We start from the raw sequence: 21,570 nt of genomic DNA on the forward strand, positions 1-21,570 counted from the left end.
CCCTGTCCTGGTAAAATAATTTACCCTTCAAAGACACCTCTTCCAGTACATGGCCACCAGTTTTGGGGGTGTTCAATTCCCAATCACAATGACAGAAATTATTTTTGGCTTAGGTGGAAATCAGTTAATACCCACAAGCATAAAGATTTGTGAGTGCGCACAAAATGTCAGGGTACTCCAGCCCTCCAAATAGATTTAGTCGCATGACAATCTTTGTGTAAGTGAATCTTTCCACAAGTATAAAATCCATTGTTATTTGCAAAAGCAGTTTTACACTTGTTAAAAAAAGAAAAGAATTTGTGCATGTGAGCTAGGTACACATGTCAAACAGTTTAGTCAATTGACCTCAACAACTTGGAATCTGCATTTCCCTAGATCGTGTACAGGTGTCTCTAGTGGATATTCTAAATTTATCAACTTTTACCCTTATAGAAGGGTGCCTTAAAGAGGAGAAGAATTTGTTCTAGGGCACACACAAGAATGAATGACAGAAAAGGTAGATCGGTAACCATCTATTCTTCTACCTGTGAAATAGACCTCTTGCTCCCAAGGTGAGCACATCACATGAACACTGGTTTGTCCGTATGTGACCTGCACCACCTCACCATGACTGGTGCAGGCGTAGTGACGCCTGAGCCACAGCGGGTGACCGTGGTGATATGTGTTGGGGAGGCATACGTGTGTGGTGGACCTCTGAATACTGACTTGCGTAGGACTTGAAGTGATGGATATTAAGGACTAGCGAGGACCATCTGCTGCCTCATGTTTATATTTACAACAGAGTCATTTTTAGAGTCCTCGCTCTAGCCAGGTGTTCTATATTTATGTTGACTGTACATGAGTTTGAGGCAGCATGAGCCCGTTTCTTCTTGGAAACTGGACTTGGGAAACGAAAATAGCGGTTGATATTCATCAAGGTCTTTTAAATAAGTTGTGTACTGTTGTGCATCGGTCTTCCATGTGCCCTTCGAGCATGCAGTATTAGCTCCAGGATTCTCAGAACTTTTCACATGGTGCGCTGCCTCTAAAGGGGGCCATCTGGCGAAAATCACAGTAGGTCTCAAAGCCCACAGAGACTTCATCATACAAAAACATTCTGGAATGCGTACTGTTGGTGATTGTTGGGGTTTCACGATTGGGTATAATTCGCTTTTTTTTCACTCGGCTAAATGGCCCCTGTATAGTGAGAAAATAGCATCCTATGTTTCACTGTATGTAATATTTTCTAATCTAGATTAACAATTTATGTGGTATTCCTATCGGTCCATCAACTCTTCATCTCATAAGCTGACCACATATACCAGTCCTTTTTGTTGTCACCACACAGTGACTCGAAGAGTTGTGTTTGATGGATGCTAGTATTCAAACCAGAAGTGTCAGACTTTATAGTTACGTAAAACAAGTATTTACAGGGTCATTATGTCTCGACATTGGGACTTAATGGCTTTGCCAATGCCTTTTGGAGATGCTTTGCCGCAAGGCCAGAAGGGGAGGAAAAAAGAAAAAAAGGTGATGTATAAACCAAAGATAGACAAGTTGGGACAAGAAAAGTCATTGAAAAAGAAGCAAGCAAGGGCGGTTGACAGTAAAGCCAACCATTTGTAAGCAATGGGCAGGCTCTTACCCCTGTAAATTATTGGTAAGCTCCCTCCAGTAGATGTGTAGAATGTATTTATTGTTCAAGAGCTCTACATAGATTAACAATTAATGCATGAAAATAGTAAAAAATGTGTCAATCTTAGTAACTACATCAGCGCAATCAGAAAAGTTTCAGAAATGAGTTAAAAAATGTAAAAAGAATTGTAGCAAACAAACTCTTCTGGAGGAAAAAAAAATAATTTCTAATTTTAAAAACTACTTGTCCAAGGGACTAAATGCTACAGAAATCTACTTAACTGCATAGAAAACCATTTGCCTGACCAACTCAGTAATTCACCCAGACCGACCAGGAAAGAATGTACAGGCGGTTAAATATAATGTATGCAGATTTTCAGACATCAGAACACTTTGAGGAGAGGCTTCCAATTGGAGATGGCTGTCAATTACACATTTACTTGGTATACATTGCACAAACAAAGCAATTTTACATTCTTAAATTACATATTTTGTATGAAGTTATTCACGAATAAACAAAAACACATTTAGAAACCAGAGGGTGAACTATGCTTGTATCTACAAATATCTGAGCTTTAGATAGGAATCACAGATGGATATGAATGTTATGTGTGTCTATGTCTCAAGTTGAGTGTCCACTGACACTGAGATGGATGACTTTTTTAATTCTTCTAGGGGTGGAGGAAATAGCTCTGGAGAATTCAGTCAGTCCCCTTTATATCAAAGCATCATATCACAAATTGTACAAAATTCTCTCTTAGGTGAATTAGAGACTGTTTGCTGTAGCACAGGACCAATGTTCTGTCTCCTGACGCAAAGAAAGGGTGCTCATGTGCTGCCTTTATTATCAAATCATCCATTTAATCTTAATGTTCTCAAGATACCATTATACCATGCAATTCTCCATAATGCAAATTTCTTTTTTGGTGAAATAATTCGTTAAGTACACAACGCCCTCTGCAAATGTATGTGAAATGCCCCATCTCGCATATATTTGTAATGGATGCATTTCAGTTGGATGATAGAGTGCTATCTTTCAAGTTTAAGATTACACAGATGATTTGATAATATATTGCATCGACTTGCACGCCCTAGTGCATGACGGGCGAGACAGATTTACATTGTGCTTGTGCTCAAAGTACACTATCTATAGTTGATGAGACTTTGTCCTACCAAAACACAAATTGTTGATTCTTTTTGAACGTTAAAGATTAAAAAAGGTTGTGAAAGTGAGCAGCTTTCTGATTTTAAGGGATTCGGAGACTGTGACATTACGGCACATAGTGGTTTTCTAATTGGAGGATGGAGGCAGCGTTGGGTCTAATCTCTGGAAATCTAACTGGCATACCGAAAAGGTAAACAAAGTGTCAGAAAATGTGTTGTCTGACTTTCAGAGCTTGTGGAAAAAAATCACAAATCTGCTTTAATCCTGACACCAGTGGTGCATTATATCCACAGAATCTCAAGGCATTATTCTGAAGCGTCCTGGGAAGTGGGACCACTTTCAAACGTCTACCATAGTACTTGGTGACAAACCGGCAAGATATTAAGCAAGTACAACATTCGATTCTGTTATAGAGGATGAAAAGGGACTGCCTGAGGAAACCGCAGACTGGAAGTTATGGGAGAAGGCCATAGGTCAATTATCTTGCATCCTAAGCATAACTGACAGGAGAGCTTCTGTTTATCTGAAATGGCTAAGCCCATTTCAGTAGGTGTTATAAGGGCAAACAAGTTAAAGTGCTTCCCTTGTCAGACAATAAAGCTCTTGAAATTTCATGGGACAATTTGTGGAGAGGTCAGACAGTAAAAATGGCTTCTTAGGAAGCTGCTAGGCCATTAACTGAAACCTGCAATTGCGTTATGAAGAACAAACCAATTGGACGAGTTTTCAGTGCCTTTGAAGTGGTTGTCATTGGAGCTGTGTGTTTTCTCTGCTGATCTTCACCTTGGACAGTGACTGAATCAAACCTCTGCAGCAAATTTAGTGCAAAAACATCACCTCAGGGAGAGATGCAGTTTTCAGCTGTATGGATAACTGAGGGTCAGTTTCAGTAGGCCTTTTGCAAGAGTAGTCAACATTTACCATTAGTCTTTTTCTAGTCAGGACAGTCAGTCTTGAAAAAAAGTCTAGAGCATGGTGTTTAGGCCAGTGAATAGAGGTTTGCTTAGCTTCTGCTTTTGCTGGGCAAAATCCTGAATTCCCATTTCCACCAAAAGTCAAAGATCACCATCCATTATAACCACTGATTCTTACTTGACCTATTTGCATGGGCATCATGTCGGAATAGTGTGATATGGGCTCAAACACTTAACCAGTAAGGGTCATCTTTCAAGAGCTGGGAGCCCCAAGACCAGCATTTCTGAAGTCAAGTTTATAGTGGTATAAGTGGGAACCCAGGAAGAAGCTTGAAAGTTGCTTGCTGTAAAAATCTCTTAGCAAATACACGATCACCAGGACGATCAGTGTATTTCAAAACAGCCCCCAGGTGGAGAATCGCTGGTGATCTGAAGGATGCTGTGGCAGTATGTGGAGGGTCAGGTAACAGGTGCAGGGGAGGCTAACCTACCCAGAAGCTTGTCAACTGGTTTTACTCCGAGCTGTGCTTCAGTCTCTTTCTGACCATCCAATGATTCAGGAGACACGGTGCCTCAGAGGAAAACGGGTTAGGGTACAGCGGAAGAAACCTAAGGTAGCTTCAGGTAAGAGTGTCAGTGTTGGGTGGGGCTAAATATTGAAAGAAGGAGAGATGGACAAGAAATAAGATTTTATGGCACTTAGGGCCAGATGTACGAAGCATTTGACCGGCCTGTTGGGCCGTTTGCAACCGGTAAAATGCTTTTTGGCATGTACCGAAGGCAAAATGTGACTTGGTAACTTGTTACTGAATCGCATTTTACTTTTGTGATTCGGTATTAGGAAAGGGCTTGTTTAGGGCATCCCTTCATAATACTGAATTGCACTGGTATGTATGAATGTTTTGCGGACGGAATGCAGTTGCAAAACATTCATACCTTACTGACTCTGTAGAGGTGGCGGTAACCCATTCGCAAACCGGAAGCGGACCCCTTCCCCTTTTTTCACTGGGGGTGAAAATATTTTTTAAGAGCAGGCAGTGGTCCGAGTCAGTGGCCCCACGGACCACTGCCTACTCTTAAAAACTGAAAAGAGATCTTTTCATTTCTGTTTTTGTAGTGCAGCCTATTTTCCTTTAAGGACTGCATTACAAAAAAAAAAGACAGCTTTATTTGAAAAGCAGTCACAGACATGGTGGTATGCTGATTCCAGCATGCCACCATCCCTGTGATGGTGGCCATTCCCAATGGTTCGCAAATTCCGACCTACCTCGTGAAAATTAAAGAGGCAGGTCACTTGTGGCTCATTTGGGAATCGCAAATGGTGTCTAAGACACTGTTATACTTAGCTGTTTGCAATTTCCTAATAGTGAATTCTTGCGACTTGCCATTAGGAAATTGTAAACGCCAAGCTACAAATTGGAAATTAACGTAGAGGGAGGGAAAACAACTTTCACTAATCACCAGTCACCTTCACGCTGGGGTTAGTATGTAGTGGTTCCACCATTATGAAACATTCAGAAACCGAAAGCGTCCACAGGGTGGGTTGAGTGTATCACAAACCCTGATTAGTGTCTCCCTCAGGACAATATCTATACTAAGTACAAAGTGACTATAAAGGCAGGGATGGAACCTGCACACTGAAAGCAGAGAGAGTATAAACAAATCACTGCTTTTTCTCACAGTGCATAACATGATCTCAGTATGCCCTTACACACAAACGTGGGACACCTATTCCATCATATGAATGACAGATCTGAATGTACTTGAAAACATTCACACCAGACCTAGAAAAGGGAGGGTGCTTACATGGAACTTAGAAATAATTTTGAATAAAGACAACAGTCTCTGTACCGCACTTCACATAAATGCGCCTTCACTTTATTCTTTGGCCGCATGCTGTCCTACTCAATGATTCTTCAAGAGGTTTGCAGTGTTAGCTCTTCCTTAGTTTAGTAGCCTCTAACAAGAATTCTGCATGAGATATCTTTTGAATGGAAGAAAACATTCAGCATTGCCTGACTTGGGTGAAGCCTGTGCTCCGTTGTCCCTTTTTAAAACCGGGTCATCATTCTATCCTCTCCAAGCAGCAGAAGAGGATGGCATCTCCAGTCTCTTGCCACTCCCTCGGCAACTCTGGCCAGTTCCCCATTTTATTTGGTCAGAAACTCTTTTCTATGCCCTGCATGAATAGGTATATATTCAGCAAATGTGTGCACCTGTACCTATTCACCTTTATCACCGTCAGTGCACCTGACGTTATGGCTATAGATGTTTTCGTGGTGTTGGTACTCAATGCACCACTGTCTAGTGGTTAGATTAGGATTGATCAAATAATGACTCAAAACTTCTAACCCTCACTTTATGTAACCACAGTGTCTGATCTTGAGCAATTGTTCTTCCCTCCTGTCCTTGGATAAAAGCTAACCCCTTCACTTTGTAAAATTAATGGTTATTTACATAATGAATATATTAATGTTGTTTACCAGTACAGCATCATCGAGTTAACACAGGATATAGATGATGTTCCCATCAAGACCTTAATTGATTCTCTATTTTTTGAAAGGGCTATAGGCTGACTATCCGTTTAGCAGATATTGTCCCATACTCTCCACCTGTCCATGAAATCACACTGTCTAAACTTCCATAAAGACATGGCGTACACAGCACCGAAATTCTTAGTAAGCCTTTTTAATGAGTTGATTGCAAAAACTTTGGGGGCATCGGTAACTGAGAAGAAGATATATACCTGTTTTTGTAGCAAATATACCATCAGCAAATTGCCTAGGAATAATATGCACATATATTCCTCCTTTCCTCTTCCGTTTTCTCTCTTGTTTCCAGGCGCTGGTGAAGTAACAATTAAAAAAGGAGCGATTGTAAACATTTTTGTATAGAACACATGAAAGCATCGAGCAGGAAAGGGTCTGGAGAAGAAAGAGGAAGTGGGGAAGCAAAGAGCTTAGTGCCTCATTATGAGGATGGCGGGCTGACCGTCTACCCACCCACCAAGGGGGGGGGGGGGGGGGGTGAAGAGAGAGAGAGTGTGAGAGACTGAGACTTTTCCCCTGCCCCCAGACCGATTACTAGGTTCCCACTGGGTTAACTGGCGGTACCCTCTGAATTCAGAGGTTTCTGCGGTCAGCAGCAGCCTTGACCTCAGCTAACAACACATAGATTAAAAAATAAAAATCTTACCCAAATGAGACAACTTGCGTTGTCTCGCAGCCTCAAACTAAAAAGATGCTTTGTACATGTTGAGGTGTGCACTTGGGTAATCCAATATTGATGTTTAGTGCCAACTGCAAAAGGCAATTTAATGTGAAAATCTTTTTTGCACACTTATATTGTTTTATTTTGCATTGCTGTTTTATTCTTTCATGAAATTCTGTGTCCTAATGTAGTACAGCAAATATGTTTATGCAGCAGTCCCATGTATAGGGATCCTACACCATCCTACATATTGGATTTTGCTTTGGACATTCATTTTCAATCTTCTTAGCACAATGACTTCACCTGTGGAATTGTGAGTTCTGAATATATTTCATTTATAGTATACCTAACGCATTTCCCTTTATGATGGAGTTTTGCTGAGAGTGTTTTTTTAAGGCATGAAATGTTAGTGAGAATGCATTTCACCAGACAGTTGATGCTGGTTGTTTGAAGGTGTGTTTGTTCCCTTGAATGAGACAAGGAGCCCAATTGTCAGTAAATGCAGCTTCATGTGCAGACAGAGTAGTGAGTGTATGTTCTCCAACATTCATAACCTGGAGGTAAAACGCAGGTGGCTCAAAAGTATTCTTAATAGTTAAAAATGTGCATGTGTTGCAAGCCTGGCCATTAGCCTAAAGTGAGTTCCAGGTCAGTGCACTTAAATCTTTTTTTAAGGGGGCATTCACTGTAGAGAAACACAGATCCCTCTTCCCACATCCGTAACAATCACCAACAAGGGACATTTCGGAATGTTCCTTTTTTTATGAAGTCTGCTAGGGTTTTACAATGTATTGAGACATTTACTGGATGCCCCTTTTAATGGTAAATGGGGATGTCTGTCCTCGGTGCATTAAAGATAGTAGATTCTGCATGGTGATATGAGAATGTTATTCAGTTTTTTAGCTAAGCATTTTATCATTTATTCCCCCCAATCTTGGAAAAAGTAGCCAAATGTGTGATCACTGTGTGAAATGTTTGCCACTTGCGTGAACACAGTGTCATACACCAAGTAGCACAGAGTTTTCATTCTCCTCCATCAAGGAGCTAGACAGGAGTTAATATAGCCTTAGAACCCACCGTAGCTTCGGCTCGGGCCTTTAACAAGGGAGAGGGCCTTTAATGGCCGGTAGAGTCCGCTACGGCGGGTTCTAAGGCTATTAGAACATTCTGCCACTCAGGGCAGAATGTTCTATTAAATAAAAACAAATTCCTCACGAAGCCCGAGGGGATTGAAATCCCCTCGGGCTCCGTGAGGCTTTGTTCACAGCTCTTGTTGTGAACAAAGAGAACATTGAAATGTTGGCGCTCCAGGCTTTTACCGGCCCGTAAAAGCCCGGAGCACTCCATTGTTTTCAATGGAGCTGCCAACATTCCAATGTTCTAATATGCGTTGGACACACAGTGGATACACAATTTCTGTTTCATTTTTGAATGGTAATGACATAAACCATGGTGTGTATGTATATGTATGTATATGTATGTATATATATATAGTATGTATGTATAGAATATGTATGTATGTATGTTAATGTACCTAATATGTTATCCGTCATCAAGAAGTTGGGTTACTTTGTACTTTGAAGTCCTCAGTACTGCTGTGCTTTTGTTGTAATTTGGATACCTTAACTGATAGTGTAAAGCAACTTTTGTGCAACACCAGTAAGTCCCATCTCTTGATGGACAAAACAAATTTACATGCTAATGTGACTTATTCTTTGTTTTGTTTGTTTATCCCATCTTTAAGTCATTCCAACACCACAAACCAAGGAAGCAATGAAATTAATAAGAGACACTCTAACACCAGCCCTGCGCTAGGGACTGAGGAAGGCTGCTACTGGCCTCTGTGCTGGGCTCTGGGTTAGTCTAGGCTAGAGTCTAGCTAAATGTACACAAAAGGAGAGCAGTGGGAGTGTTGCTAACCCACACCGCCTCCCTACAGAAATTATATCATCACTAATGGTGTGGGGTAGTAGGAACTGAAGGTAAGACTAGGTCAGTCTTTTTTCAGTGGTGTTAATAAGGTCACTATAGATCCTCAGGTCGGGAAGTCATAGTTGGAGAAATGTCCAAGCTAGGGGGTGCTGTGTTGTCTTACAGGGGGATGGGGGATTTCCCTTACGGACTAGATGGTCTCACACACATAATAGTGTCTTGCTTCATCATATGACCACCTAGCCCCACCCAAGTAAGATGATACTACTTGGGCGGACTCAACCTCGTGGTTAAAAGAACCCGAGGGAGTGCTGAAATTAAACTGGCTGGATAGTTACGTTGATCCAGAAGGGGTGAATAATAAAATTACCACGCATGTCGCCAGTAGCTTCTGCTAATTTTAATAAAGGTGCATGCTGGTAAACCTAAAACTAAGGAGGAAAGGCTCGTTGGAGAGTAATGTCTCTTGGAGTCTAAAAGAAAAAGTGGATGACCAACATGTTTCTGCCCTCACTCAGTGCTGGTAGGTCAGGGGCATTCGTCAGGGTCTGAGCACACGCAGTAAGTGGGGTGCTCAAAAAGTGAAAAATGTGTATGGCCTACCTGAACGAGTTGTTCACGGTGGGGTAGGCCTGTAGTAGATAAGAATAAATACATCAATAGATCAGCCACTGTTAGTTCAGAAGATATATGGGGTGAAAAAATCGTGGCAAACCACTGCAAAGCACACAGCAAAAATGTGAACAAATTGTGCCAGGCACTCACACACACATGCAAGGGTGACTTACCCCAGGGTAAGGGGCAATCTGCCTCTGGTCTGGCTAGTGCCGGGGGGGGGGGGGGGGTTTCCCTTGTAGTCACACTCTGGGGAGATAAAGGGTTTAGGAAGGATACAGGTGAAGGGTCATGAAATGAAGAAAGAATGCACAAGACTTAAAGGAAAGATTGAACCACGAATAGGAAATACAGAAGAGAACCAAGCTTAAACCAGGGGAAAGGCACATGGGAAAAGAGAGAAAAGGAAGAAGGAAAAATGGGGAAAAGAAAACGGGTTGGAGGGGGAGCGAAGGGCTGCAGCAGGGAGGGGAAACAGGGAATAAAAAGGAAAAAAAAAAAAAAAGGGCCCCAAAAGGGCCACACTTACCACTCCAAAGGGAATACCAAGGGGGGGTACCTACATGCCGGAGCCAGGCCGCTCTGGTACTGACTGCATGGTTGGTCTGGAATATATGTGGACCAAGAGCCAATCAGCGGGGGGCTCCGGGAGGAATCTAATTAAGAAATTGTCAGGTGTATCGGGCGTCGTTACGGGACCACGCCCTGAATCCGGCCGCACCCTCTCGGGGGCTGTGCCGGTGTGCAATGCTTGAATTAGCCACCCGCTCGTTGAATATGGCCGTCAGTATTAAACCTGCGGGACCGTTGTGCTATAGAGGCCTGCGGGGTAGATTGTGCCAAGCAATAAAGAAGTAACGTGCTCGAGTTGAGCGCTTGCACTGCGATGCGGTGTGCAAACGCGGGGAGCGCCCTGTGATGACGCGTCGCGAGGAGCGCGGCGCGTCCTATGGGTACACGGGACTCTGGCAATTAGAGTCCCGTGGTGCAGGTATACGTCGTCCGACTCGGACAACATGGTAAAAGGGGGAGAGGGGAGAACGGGAGGGCACACAGAGGAAAGGGAGAAGGGGAGGGGGGGAAAGAGGGGGGGGGAAAAGAAGCATACAAGAAAGAAAGAAAAAAAGGGGGGGGGTTGGGTGGGAAGAGAGGGTGAAAAGAAGGAAAGAAGCGAAAAGAAAGGAGGAAAGGGAGACAAAGCAAGCAGACGGAGGAGGCAAGGGGAAAAAAAAAAAGGAAAGAAAAAAGAACAAATAGAAGGCCTACACAGGCCTATAAAGGAAAAGAGAGAACAGAAAGAAAAGGAGGGGGAAACAGAGGGGGGCAGGGGGAAAAAAAGGAACACAGGGCAGAGGAGGAGGGAAGACTAATAATAGGGGGAGAGAAAAGGGAGGAGCAAGGGGAAGCTGGGACCTGGATGCGGAAGTAAAGATAAAGAAAAGAAAAGGTGTGAGAGATGAGGGACAATAGCTTCAATGGCAGGGGTTATGAAAATAACTCTGAAACGGATGGATGCTACCCAGGTCAGAGATAGTGACATGGAGTATTGGTAGTGAGACCCCCGATGGGACCTTAGGGGGAATCTCACATGGGAAAGGGTCGCCGTGGTCTTAGTTCTCATCTTAGAGCTGACCACTGTATATTATCGTTCAATCCTCTAATGTCCGTTTGCAACCTCCATATCCACCTTTGTTCATACAATAAAAGTTTTTGTGTGGCATTAGTTGCTGTTGATTTTAGTTGGTCCAACACTACCCATTGCATGTGATCAGGATGGTGATTGCTGGACACATAATGCTCGGTGAGTCTTGTGGCATCTCTCTTGCATCGGATGGTGCTGCTATGCTCACAGATGCGTGTACCCACTCTTCTTGTCATCATCCCAATGTATCTTTTAACACAGGGGCATGTGATCATATACACCACGTTTTTGCTGTTGCAGTTCGTGAGATGTCTAAGTTCCCAGGGTGTCCGTAGTCCCACATCAAGTGTAAGAGTTTTTTTGGTAAATGCGCAGACACTGCAGCTGCCGCATGGAAAGTGGCCTTTAGCGGGAGGAAGGTCCCAGAGTGTCCTTTGTTTGTTCGGGGTGAGGTTTACCCGCAGGCGGGTATGTACAATCATGTCCCGGATACTTTTAGCTTTTTTATAAGCATTCATTGGGATCTGAAAGGGAAGACCCCCAGATGTGAGGATTTTCCAGTCTTCATTGAGTATCTTTTTGATGACATTAGACGCTGGGTTGAATGTAGTCACACAGATCAATGGGTCTTTCTTGCTGGTTCTGCTGCTGGGATGCAGCAAAGTTTCCCTAGGGCTCACACAAGCACGTTTGTTAGCCCTCCTCAGTAGGTGGTCTGGGTACCCTCTGGCTCGAAGTTTACTTGTGAGCTGCTGAGCATGCTTTTTGTAGTCCGTTAATTCGGTACAATTCCGCCGAAGGCGGAGATACTGACCCACTGGGAGGTTTTCCCTGAGGGAGCGTGGGTGGAAGCTCTGGAACTGCAGGAGAGTGTTTCGGTCAGTAGGTTTATAAAAAACTTCTGTTATCAAGGAGCCATTTTTTTCGGATATTACTAGGTCAAGAAAGGAGACAGCTGGGTCACCCAGTGTGGCTGTAAATCTCAGAAAGGGGTTCAGGGTGTTTAACCAATTGATGAAGGTGGTTGCTTCTTCCCTTGTACCTCTCCAGATTATCAGGATGTCATCGATGTACCTTTTCCATAACCTGATCTGGTTGAAGTACGGGTTCTCTTCAGTGAGAACCATTTCTTTCTCAAAGTGATCTACATATAGGCATGCCAAGCTGGGTGCGAAAGTGCTCCCCATCGAAGTGCCTTGGATCTGTAAAAAGAAGTTCTTATCGAATTCGAAGAAATTCCTGGTGAGGGCCAAATGGGCTAAGTCCAGGATGAATTCTGGGGGGGTGATGTAGTTCCATACACCCCTATTGAGTAGGTCACTGATCACTTCCAAGGTTGCCTCCTGTGGGATGTTGGTATATAGTGATTCTACATCCAGTGTCATGAGATGTTCTCGGTCTTTGTCAAAATCTAGGGTATCGATAAGGGAGAGCACGTCTGTTGTATCTTTTAGGTATGTGGGAATTTGTTTCACGAATGGTTGGAGGAACCAGTCGCAAAATTGGGATAGTGGTTCCAGGATGGAGCAAATCCCAGAGACAATTGGTCTTCCCGGGGGTGGATGTTTATTTTTGTGGATTTTAGGCAAAATATAAAAGTATGGGGTTTTAGGGTTGGGTTGGATGAGGAAGGCGGCCTCATGTTTGGTGATCCAACCGTTGTTCATACCCTTCTCGATCAGGAAAGTGATCTCTTCTCTGGCCTCTTCTGTCGGGTCCCTTGATAGTCTCTTATAGTGATGGTCATTGTTTAGTAGACGTAGACATTCAGTATTGTACATTACTGTGGACATTATCACTATGGCACCGCCCTTATCCGCTGGTTTAATGGTGATGGAAGAGTCATTGCTCAGGTTGTCGAGGGCTGTAAGTTCTTCGGTGCTAATGTTGTGGAAGATCTCCCTTTGTTTATTCTGGAGGTCGTCGATCCTCCTGCTCACTGATTTTTCGAATGCCAGAACTTCAGGTGGCATCAGTTGGGAGGAGGGAGTGAACTTCGATTTGGGACGTAACTCGGTGTTCCTTTCTCGTTCTGTATTGGGTTCGGGGTTCATGAGGAAAAAGGTTCTTAGCCTAATCTTACGAAAAAATTCTGCTAGTTCTATCCTTAGTTTAAAGATGTCGAGTTTGGGGGTAGGGACAAAACCCAGACCTTTCTCTAGGGCTTGGAGTTCGTTGTTACTTAATACTCTTGGGCTTAGGTTCACAACGGTAGTGGACCCCTTATTTATACCCTGCTTGTGCTGGGTGATTCGTCGTCCGTTGGTCCTTCCTTCAGGTTCCAACTGACTCCTTTTTTCCTGCCCCTTCCCCGTCCGGGGCCTCTCCCAAAAAAAGGAACATTGGGATAGGACCAGGTCGTTTGTGGCTGGGGATACATAGGGGCTTGGAACTGGTTTGGTGGCCCATAGGGGGAGGGCCAAGCCCAGGGAGGCATATTAAGTAGCAGGGGCGGAGGGCCTGTACATGGTGTGGGCCAATTATTCCGAGTATTCCCCCTCCTGCCCCGTCTTGGCCGTGTTGTCTGTGTGCGGCCGGCGTCGGAGTCCGAGCTAGAGTAGCCCCCGGAGGATGTATCGGAGGGCAAAGAGGATTGGACTGCAAAGTCTTCCCTTGAGTAGGGAAAACTTGTCTAAGTCTTTCTGAAATTTTGCAATTTTCCGGTGGGTCAAATACTCTTTAAACTCACTGATGGTCTTGTTAGTTTCCTCTAGTTTCTTCTTAAATGCTGCGGCCATAAGTCCAGTTTTTAGGTTACTTTCTTCCGTTTTGATTTGAAGCACTAGAGCATCTGATAGTCTGGTAGCTGTCTTGATGATTAGAATTAGCCAATCACGTGTGCATTTCCAGGCTATCAGAGACCAGTCCTTCCTAAATTCTTTGTCTTCTAGGAAGATACGTGGTTCAGTGGTGATAATCAGACCATTTGGTGCAGCGTTTTTTCTTAAATATTCGGTTAGGACAGCCCCGTGTAATATTGTTTTCACTTGTGTCCTCTTTAGTTCTATCAGAGTGTCCCAATCCCCTAGTTGGGCTATTGTCTTGGAAAGTGAAGAATCTCCTAGAAGTGAAGGTGCAGCGAGGATGGCCTGAAGCTCCTCCTCGCTGAAGGCAAGCCCTTCAGCCATATTCAAGAAGGGAAGCGGGGATTTCTAATACTCCTGTGCGTATGTCGCAGGGTTTAGAGAATAAGTAAACAAAGCTCTTGAGGATCTATAGTGACCTTATTAACACCACTGAAAAAAGACTGACCTAGTCTTACCTTCAGTTCCTACTACCCCACACCATTAGTGATGATATAATTTCTGTAGGGAGGCGGTGTGGGCTAGCAACACTCCCATTGCTCTCCTTTTGTGTACATATAGTGAGCGCAGCGGCTAGCTGTGAGAGCTTTGTTTACTTATTCTCTAAACCCTGCAACATATGCACAGGAGTATTACAAATCCCCGCTTCCCTTCTTGAATATGGCTGAAGGGCTTTCCTTCAGCGAGGAGGAGCTTCAGGCCATCCTCGCTGCACCTTCACTTCTAGGAGATTCTTCACTTTCCAAGACAATAGCCCAACTAGGGGATTGGGACACTCTGATAGAACTAAAGAGGACACAAGTGAAAACAATATTACACAGGGCTGTCCTAACCGAATATTTAAGAAAAAACGCTGCACCAAATGGTCTGATTATCACCACTGAACCACGTATCTTCCTAGAGGACAAAGAATTTAGGAAGGACTGGTCTCTGATAGCCTGGAAATGCACACGTGATTGGCTAATTCTAATCATCAAGACAGCTACCAGACTATCAGATGCTCTAGTGCTTCAAATCAAAACGGCAGAAAGTAACCTAAAAACTGGACTTACGGCCGCAGCATTTAAGAAGAAACTAGAGGAAACTAACAAGACCATCAGTGAGTTAAAAGAGTATTTGACCCACCGGAAAATTGCTACATTTCAGAAAGACTTAGACAAGTTTTCCCCGGAGAGGGTACATCCCTACTCAAAGGAAGACTTTGCAGTCCAATCCTTTTTGCCCTCCGATACATCCTCCGGGGGCTACTCTAGCTTGGACTCCGACGCCTGCCGCACACAGACAACACGGTCAAGACGGGGCAGGAGGGGGAATACTCGGAATAATTGGCCCACACCATGTACAGGCCCTCCGCCCCCGCTACTTAATATGCCTCCCTGGGCTTGGCCCTCCCCCTATGGGCCACCAAACCAGTTCCAAGCCCCTATGTATCCCCAGCCACAAACGACCTGGTCCTATCCCAATGTTCCTTTTTTTGGGAGAGGCCCCGGACGGGGAAGGGGCAGGAAAAAAGGAGTCAGTTGGAACCTGAAGGAAGGACCAACGGACGACGAATCACCCAGCACAAGCAGGGTATAAATAAGGGGTCCACTACCGTTGTGAACCTAAGCCCAAGAGTATTAAGTAACAACGAACTCCAAGCCCTAGAGAAAGGTCTGGGTTTTGTCCCTACCCCCAAACTCGACATCTTTAAACTAAGGATAGAACTAGCAGAATTTTTTCGTAAGATTAGGCTAAGAACCTTTTTCCTCATGAACCCCGAACCCAATACAGAACGAGAAAGGAACACCGGGTTACGTCCCAAATCGAAGTTCACTCCCAACTGATGCCTCCTGAAGTTCTGGCATTCGAAAAATCAGTGAGCAGGAGGATCGACGACCTCCAGAATACACAGAGGGAGATCTTCCACAACATTAGCACTGAAGAACTTACAGCCCTCCACAACCTGAGCAATGACTCTTCCATCACCATTAAACCAGCGGATAAGGGCGGTGCCATAGTGATAATGTCCACAGTAATGTACAATACTGAATGTCTACGTCTACTAAACAATGACCATCACTATAAGAGACTATAAAGGGACCCGACAGAAGAGGTCAGAGAAGAGATCACTTTCCTGATCGAGAAGGGTATGAACAACGGTTGGATCACCAAACATGAGGCCGCCTTCCTCATCCAACCCAACCCTAAAACCCCATACTTTTATATTTTGCCTAAAATCCACAAAAATAAACATCCACCCCCGGGAAGACCAATTGTCTCTGGGATTGGCTCCATCCTGGAACCACTATCCCAATTTTGCGACTGGTTCCTCCAACCATTCGTGAAACAAATTCCCACATACCTAAAAGATACAACAGACGTGCTCTCCCTTATCGATACCCTAGATTTTGACAAAGACCGAGAACATCTCATGACACTGGATGTAGAATCACTATATACCAACATCCCACAGGAGGCAACCTTGGAAGTGATCAGTGACCTACTCAATAGGGGTGTATGGAACTACATCACCCCCCCAGAATTCATCCTGGACTTAGCCCATTTGGCCCTCACCAGGAATTTCTTCGAATTCGATAAGAACTTCTTTTTACAGATCCAAGGCACTTCAATGGGGAGCACTTTCGCACCCAGCTTGGCATGCCTATATGTAGATCACTTTGAGAAAGAAATGGTTCTCACTGAAGAGAACCCGTACTTCAACCAGATCAGGTTATGGAAAAGGTACATCGATGACATCCTGATAATCTGGAGAGGTACAAGGGAAGAAGCAACCACCTTCATCAATTGGTTAAACACCCTGAACCCCTTTCTGAGATTTACAGCCACACTGGGTGACCCAGCTGTCTCCTTTCTTGACCTAGTAATATCCGAAAAAAATGGCTCCTTGATAACAGAAGTTTTTTATAAACCTACTGACCGAAACACTCTCCTGTGGTTCCAGAGCTTCCACCCACGCTCCCTCAGGGAAAACCTCCCAGTGGGTCAGTATCTCCGCCTTCGGCGGAATTGTACCGAATTAACGGACTACAAAAAGCATGCTCAGCAGCTCACAAGTAAACTTCGAGCCAGAGGGTACCCAGACCACCTACTGAGGAGGGCTGACAAACGTGCTCGTGTGAGCCCTAGGGAAACTTTGCTGCATCCCAGAAGCAGAACCAGCAAGAAAGACCCATTGATCTGTGTGACTACATTCAACCCAGCGTCTAATGTCATCAAAAAGATACTCAATGAAGACTGGAAAATCCTCACATCTGGGGGTCTTCCCTTTCAGATCCCAATGAATGCTTATAAAAAAGCTAAAAGTATCCGGGACATGATTGTACATACCCGCCCGCGGGTAAACCTCACCCCGAACAAACAAAGGACACTCTGGGACCTTCCTCCCGCTAAAGGCCACTTTCCATGCGGCAGCTGCAGTGTCTGCGCATTTACCAAATAAACTCTTACACTTGATGTGGGACTACGGACACCCTGGGAACTTAGACATCTCACGAACTGCAACAGCAAAAACGTGGTGTATATGATCACATGCCCCTGTGTTAAAAGATACATTGGGATGACGACAAGAAGAGTGGGTACACGCATCTGCGAGCATAGGAGCACCATCCGATGCAAGAGAGATGCCACAAGACTCACCGAGCATTGTGTCCAGCAATCACCATCCTGATCACATGCAATGGGTAGTGTTGGACCAACTAAAATCAACAGCAACTAATGCCACACAAAAACTTTTATTGTATGAACAAAGGTGGATATGGAGGTTGCAAACGGACATTAGAGGATTGAACGATAATATACAGTGGTCAGCTCTAAGATGAGAACTAAGACCACGGCGACCCTTTCCCATGTGAGATTCCCCCTAAGGTCCCATCGGGGGTCTCACTACCAATACCCCATGTCACTATCTCTGACCTGGGTAGCATCCATCCGTTTCAGAGTTATTTTCATAACCCCTGCCATTGAAGCTATTGTCCCTCATCTCTCACACCTTTTCTTTTCTTTATCTTTACTTCCGCATCCAGGTCCCAGCTTCCCCTTGCTCCTCCCTTTTCTCTCCCCCTATTATTAGTCTTCCCTCCTCCTCTGCCCTGTGTTCCTTTTTTTCCCCCTGCCCCCCTCTGTTTCCCCCTCCTTTTCTTTCTGTTCTCTCTTTTCCTTTATGGGCCTGTGTAGGCCTTCTATTTGTTCTTTTTTCTTTCCTTTTTTTTTTTCCCCTTGCCTCCTCCGTCTGCTTGCTTTGTCTCCCTTTCCTCCTTTCTTTTCGCTTCTTTCCTTCTTTTCACCCTCTCTTCCCACCCAACCCCCCCCCTTTTTTTCTTTCTTTTTTTCTTGTATGCTTCTTTCCCCCCCCTTCCTCCCCCCTTCTCCCTTTCCTCTGTGTGCCCTCCCGTTCTCCCCTCTCCCCCTTTTACCATGTTGTCCGAGTCGGACGACGTATACCTGCACCACGGGACTCTAATTCCCAGAGTCCCGTGTGCCCATAGGACGCGCCGCGCTCCTCGCGACGCGTCATCACAGGGCGCTCCCCGCGTTTGCACACCGCATCGCGGTGCAAGCGCTCAACTCGAGCACGTTACTTCTTTATTGCTTGGCACAATCTACCCCGCAGGCCTCTATAGCACAACGGTCCCGCGGGTTTAATACTGACGGCCATATTCAACGAGCGGGTGGCTAATTCAAGCATTGCACACCGGCACAGCCCCCGAGAGGGTGCGGCCGGATTCAGGGCGTGGTCCCGTAACGACGCCCGATACACCTGACAATTTCTTAATTAGATTCCTCCCGGAGCACCCCGCTGATTGGCTCTTGGTCCACATATATTCCAGACCAACCATGCAGTCAGTACCAGAGCGGCCTGGCTCCCGCATGTAGGTGCCCCCCCCTTGGTATTCCCTTTGGAGTGGTAAGTGTGGCCCCTTTGGGGCCCTTTTTTTTTTTTTCCTTTTTATTCCCTGTTTCCCCTCCCTGCTGCAGCCCTTCGCTCCCCCTCCAACCCCTTTTCTTTTCCCCATTTTTCCTTCTTCCTTTTCTCTCTTTTCCCATGTGCCTTTCCCCTGGTTTAAGCTTGGTTCTCTTCTGTATTTCCTATTCGTGGTTCACTTTTTCCTTTAAGTCTTGTGCATTCTTTTTTCATTTCATGACCCTTCACCTGTATCCTTCCTAAACCCTTTATCTCCCCAGAGTGTGACTACAAAGGAAACCCCCCCCCCGGCACTAGCCAGACCAGAGGCAGATTGCCCCTTACCCTGGGGTAAGTCACCCTTGCATGTGTGTGTGAGTGCCTGGCACAATTTGTTCACATTTTTGCTGTGTGCTTTGCAGTGGTTTGCCACGATTTTTTCACCCCATATATCTTCTGAACTAACAGTGGCTGATCTATTGATGTATTTATTCTTATCTACTACAGGCCTACCCCACCGTGAACAACTCGTTCAGGTAGGCCATACACATTTTTCACTTTTTGAGCACCCCACTTACTGCGTGTGCTCTGACGAATGCCCCTGACCTACCAGCACTGAGTGAGGGCAGAAACATGTTGGTCATCCACTTTTTCTTTTAGACTCCAAGAGACATTACTCTCCAACGAGCCTTTCCCCCTTAGTTTTAGGTTTACCAGCATGCACCTTTATTAAAATTAGCAGAAGCTACTGGCGACATGCTTGGTAATTTTATTATTCACCCCTTCTGGATCAACGTAACTATCCAGCCAGTTTAATTTCAGCACTCCCTCGGGTTCTTTTAACCACGAGGTTGAGTCCGCCCAAGTAGTATCATCTTACTTGGGTGGGGCTAGGTGGTCATATGATGAAGCAAGACACTATTATGTGTGTGAGACCATCTAGTCCGTAAGGGAAATCCCCCATCCCCCTGTAGGACAACACAGCACCCCCTAGCTTGGACATTTCTCCAACTATGACTTCCCGACCTGAGGATCTATAGTGACCTTATTAACACCACTGAAAAAAGACTGACCTAGTCTTACCTTCAGTTCTTACTACCCCACTCCATTAGTGATGATATAGAGTCTAGCTAAGCCTGGTCAATTGGCTTGAATTGAAACTAGGCCGGTTTAGACCTTGTTGTTCGGGGTTGAGTTCTAGACTGGTCTCTCTACGAGCTAGACATCAGACAGGTGTGGCCTCTAGTTCTGCTGAGCCATTCTTGAAGATAACATTTTTAATTATCTTCAAAACTAAAAAGAGTGTAAGATATGTCAATGAGCTTGGTGTCTGTCCATGGTATTGGCCTTAAGCCTGGTGTCCCTGATGAATCTTTCTGCGTCAATGAGTTGGCCAGTAACTGGACTTATTATTTAAACACTTGGAGGCAATTCAGTTTGAGGTGTGTGGTTTTTGAATTGATATTTTTTTATGTTGAAATAAAATGACCAGTCAAATTCTAATCAACTCAAACGCAGTGGGAGAGGTCATCTTTGTACCGGCATACTTGTGCTTGCGCTTGAGAATACTTGTCATCAGCAGGTCCGCGCCTAAGGATGTACAAATGGAATGCTGTCTATGACTTGTACGACTTTTGTGGACACACTGAGGTGCCATACCTATGAGAACAGAGGGCACTGGGCTGCCAGTTCAGTTGTGTTTTGTAAATCCATTGTGAGTGCTATAAGAGGTCTTCTGGGAAGATAAGACCTCTCTCTGCCTCCTCCAGCTTTTCTCCACTCCTTTGAGACAACTGTGAGGGCCCCAGCCTCAGAAAGCTCTTGAATCCTCCGTAGCCCTGTCCATCTCACTCCGTGGTGTAGAGTGCCCTTAAATAATAGTACCCAGGTGTCTAGCGCCTATTAATTAAATCTGTGAGAATGGGAGCTATAGCGTCTCCCGGCTGGTAATGAGAGGCTATTTCTAGTAGCGGGTTCTTGTGATCATTGGTGTCGCTGCTCCAGCCGTCTGAGGTCCGAGCACCGTGTTTTCTCTGAAGCTCCATTCCCAGTAGCACGCCGCGCACGACCTGTGTTCATTTGTAAAGGACACGATTCAGGTGTGAATCACCGTGTGTTCTCAGAAGCGAAGTGAGCTCGCGCTGAACCCGCGCGCGGGTATTTATTTACAAGCCAGTGAGCGGCGAACTTTCCAACACAATGCCATCTTCAGGTACCTAATGAGTTTATCTAGTCGACAAAAATGCACGAGGGTGAGCTTGTTCACCTGAAGCCCACATTTCATCGGCAGCAACGATTCACCTGGCTTCTAAATTCACAAAACAGCTCGTTGTTTTACTGCCACTGCTGCGATGGAACAAGCTCGTTTGTAACACTGCTGTTTGCTCAACAAAGTCAATAAATTAATTTCCGAACGAGATTCATGTTCAAGTTATTAGCTAAGTGTGTGCCTTCAGTCCGAATTCAGAAGCAGATATTTTTATTATGGTTACATGTGGCTAATGCTGACGTATTTTTACTGTTTTTTTTTTTTTGTAGGTATAATGGCAGACGGTTCATAAAACCTATGTATTTATTTTTAGGAACAGAAACAAGGGAAATTAAGTAGGTGTAGATGAAAGCGTGTGCCTGTAATATACATTCCTTAACATTTCCATCGCGCAGTGATGTTCATACGGACTTAGTTGTGAGGCGCATTTTTGCTAGTCACACGTGCACACTTATTTGGTTTTAATCTGGGCCACTGGGATTATGCATCTGCTATTTTTCTC

General features: G+C 44.7%; 1 protein-coding gene across 1 annotated transcript in view; it reads left to right on the forward strand.

Annotated features, from left to right (window-relative positions):
* The window catches only part of MED9 (mediator complex subunit 9), a 50,404-nt gene that overhangs the window by 25,654 nt on the left and 3,180 nt on the right, over nucleotides 1–21,570 (forward strand). The window lies entirely within an intron of this gene.

This window comes from Pleurodeles waltl, chromosome 10 (genome assembly GCF_031143425.1).
Source record: "Pleurodeles waltl isolate 20211129_DDA chromosome 10, aPleWal1.hap1.20221129, whole genome shotgun sequence".
Taxonomy (NCBI): Eukaryota; Metazoa; Chordata; class Amphibia; order Caudata; family Salamandridae; genus Pleurodeles; species Pleurodeles waltl.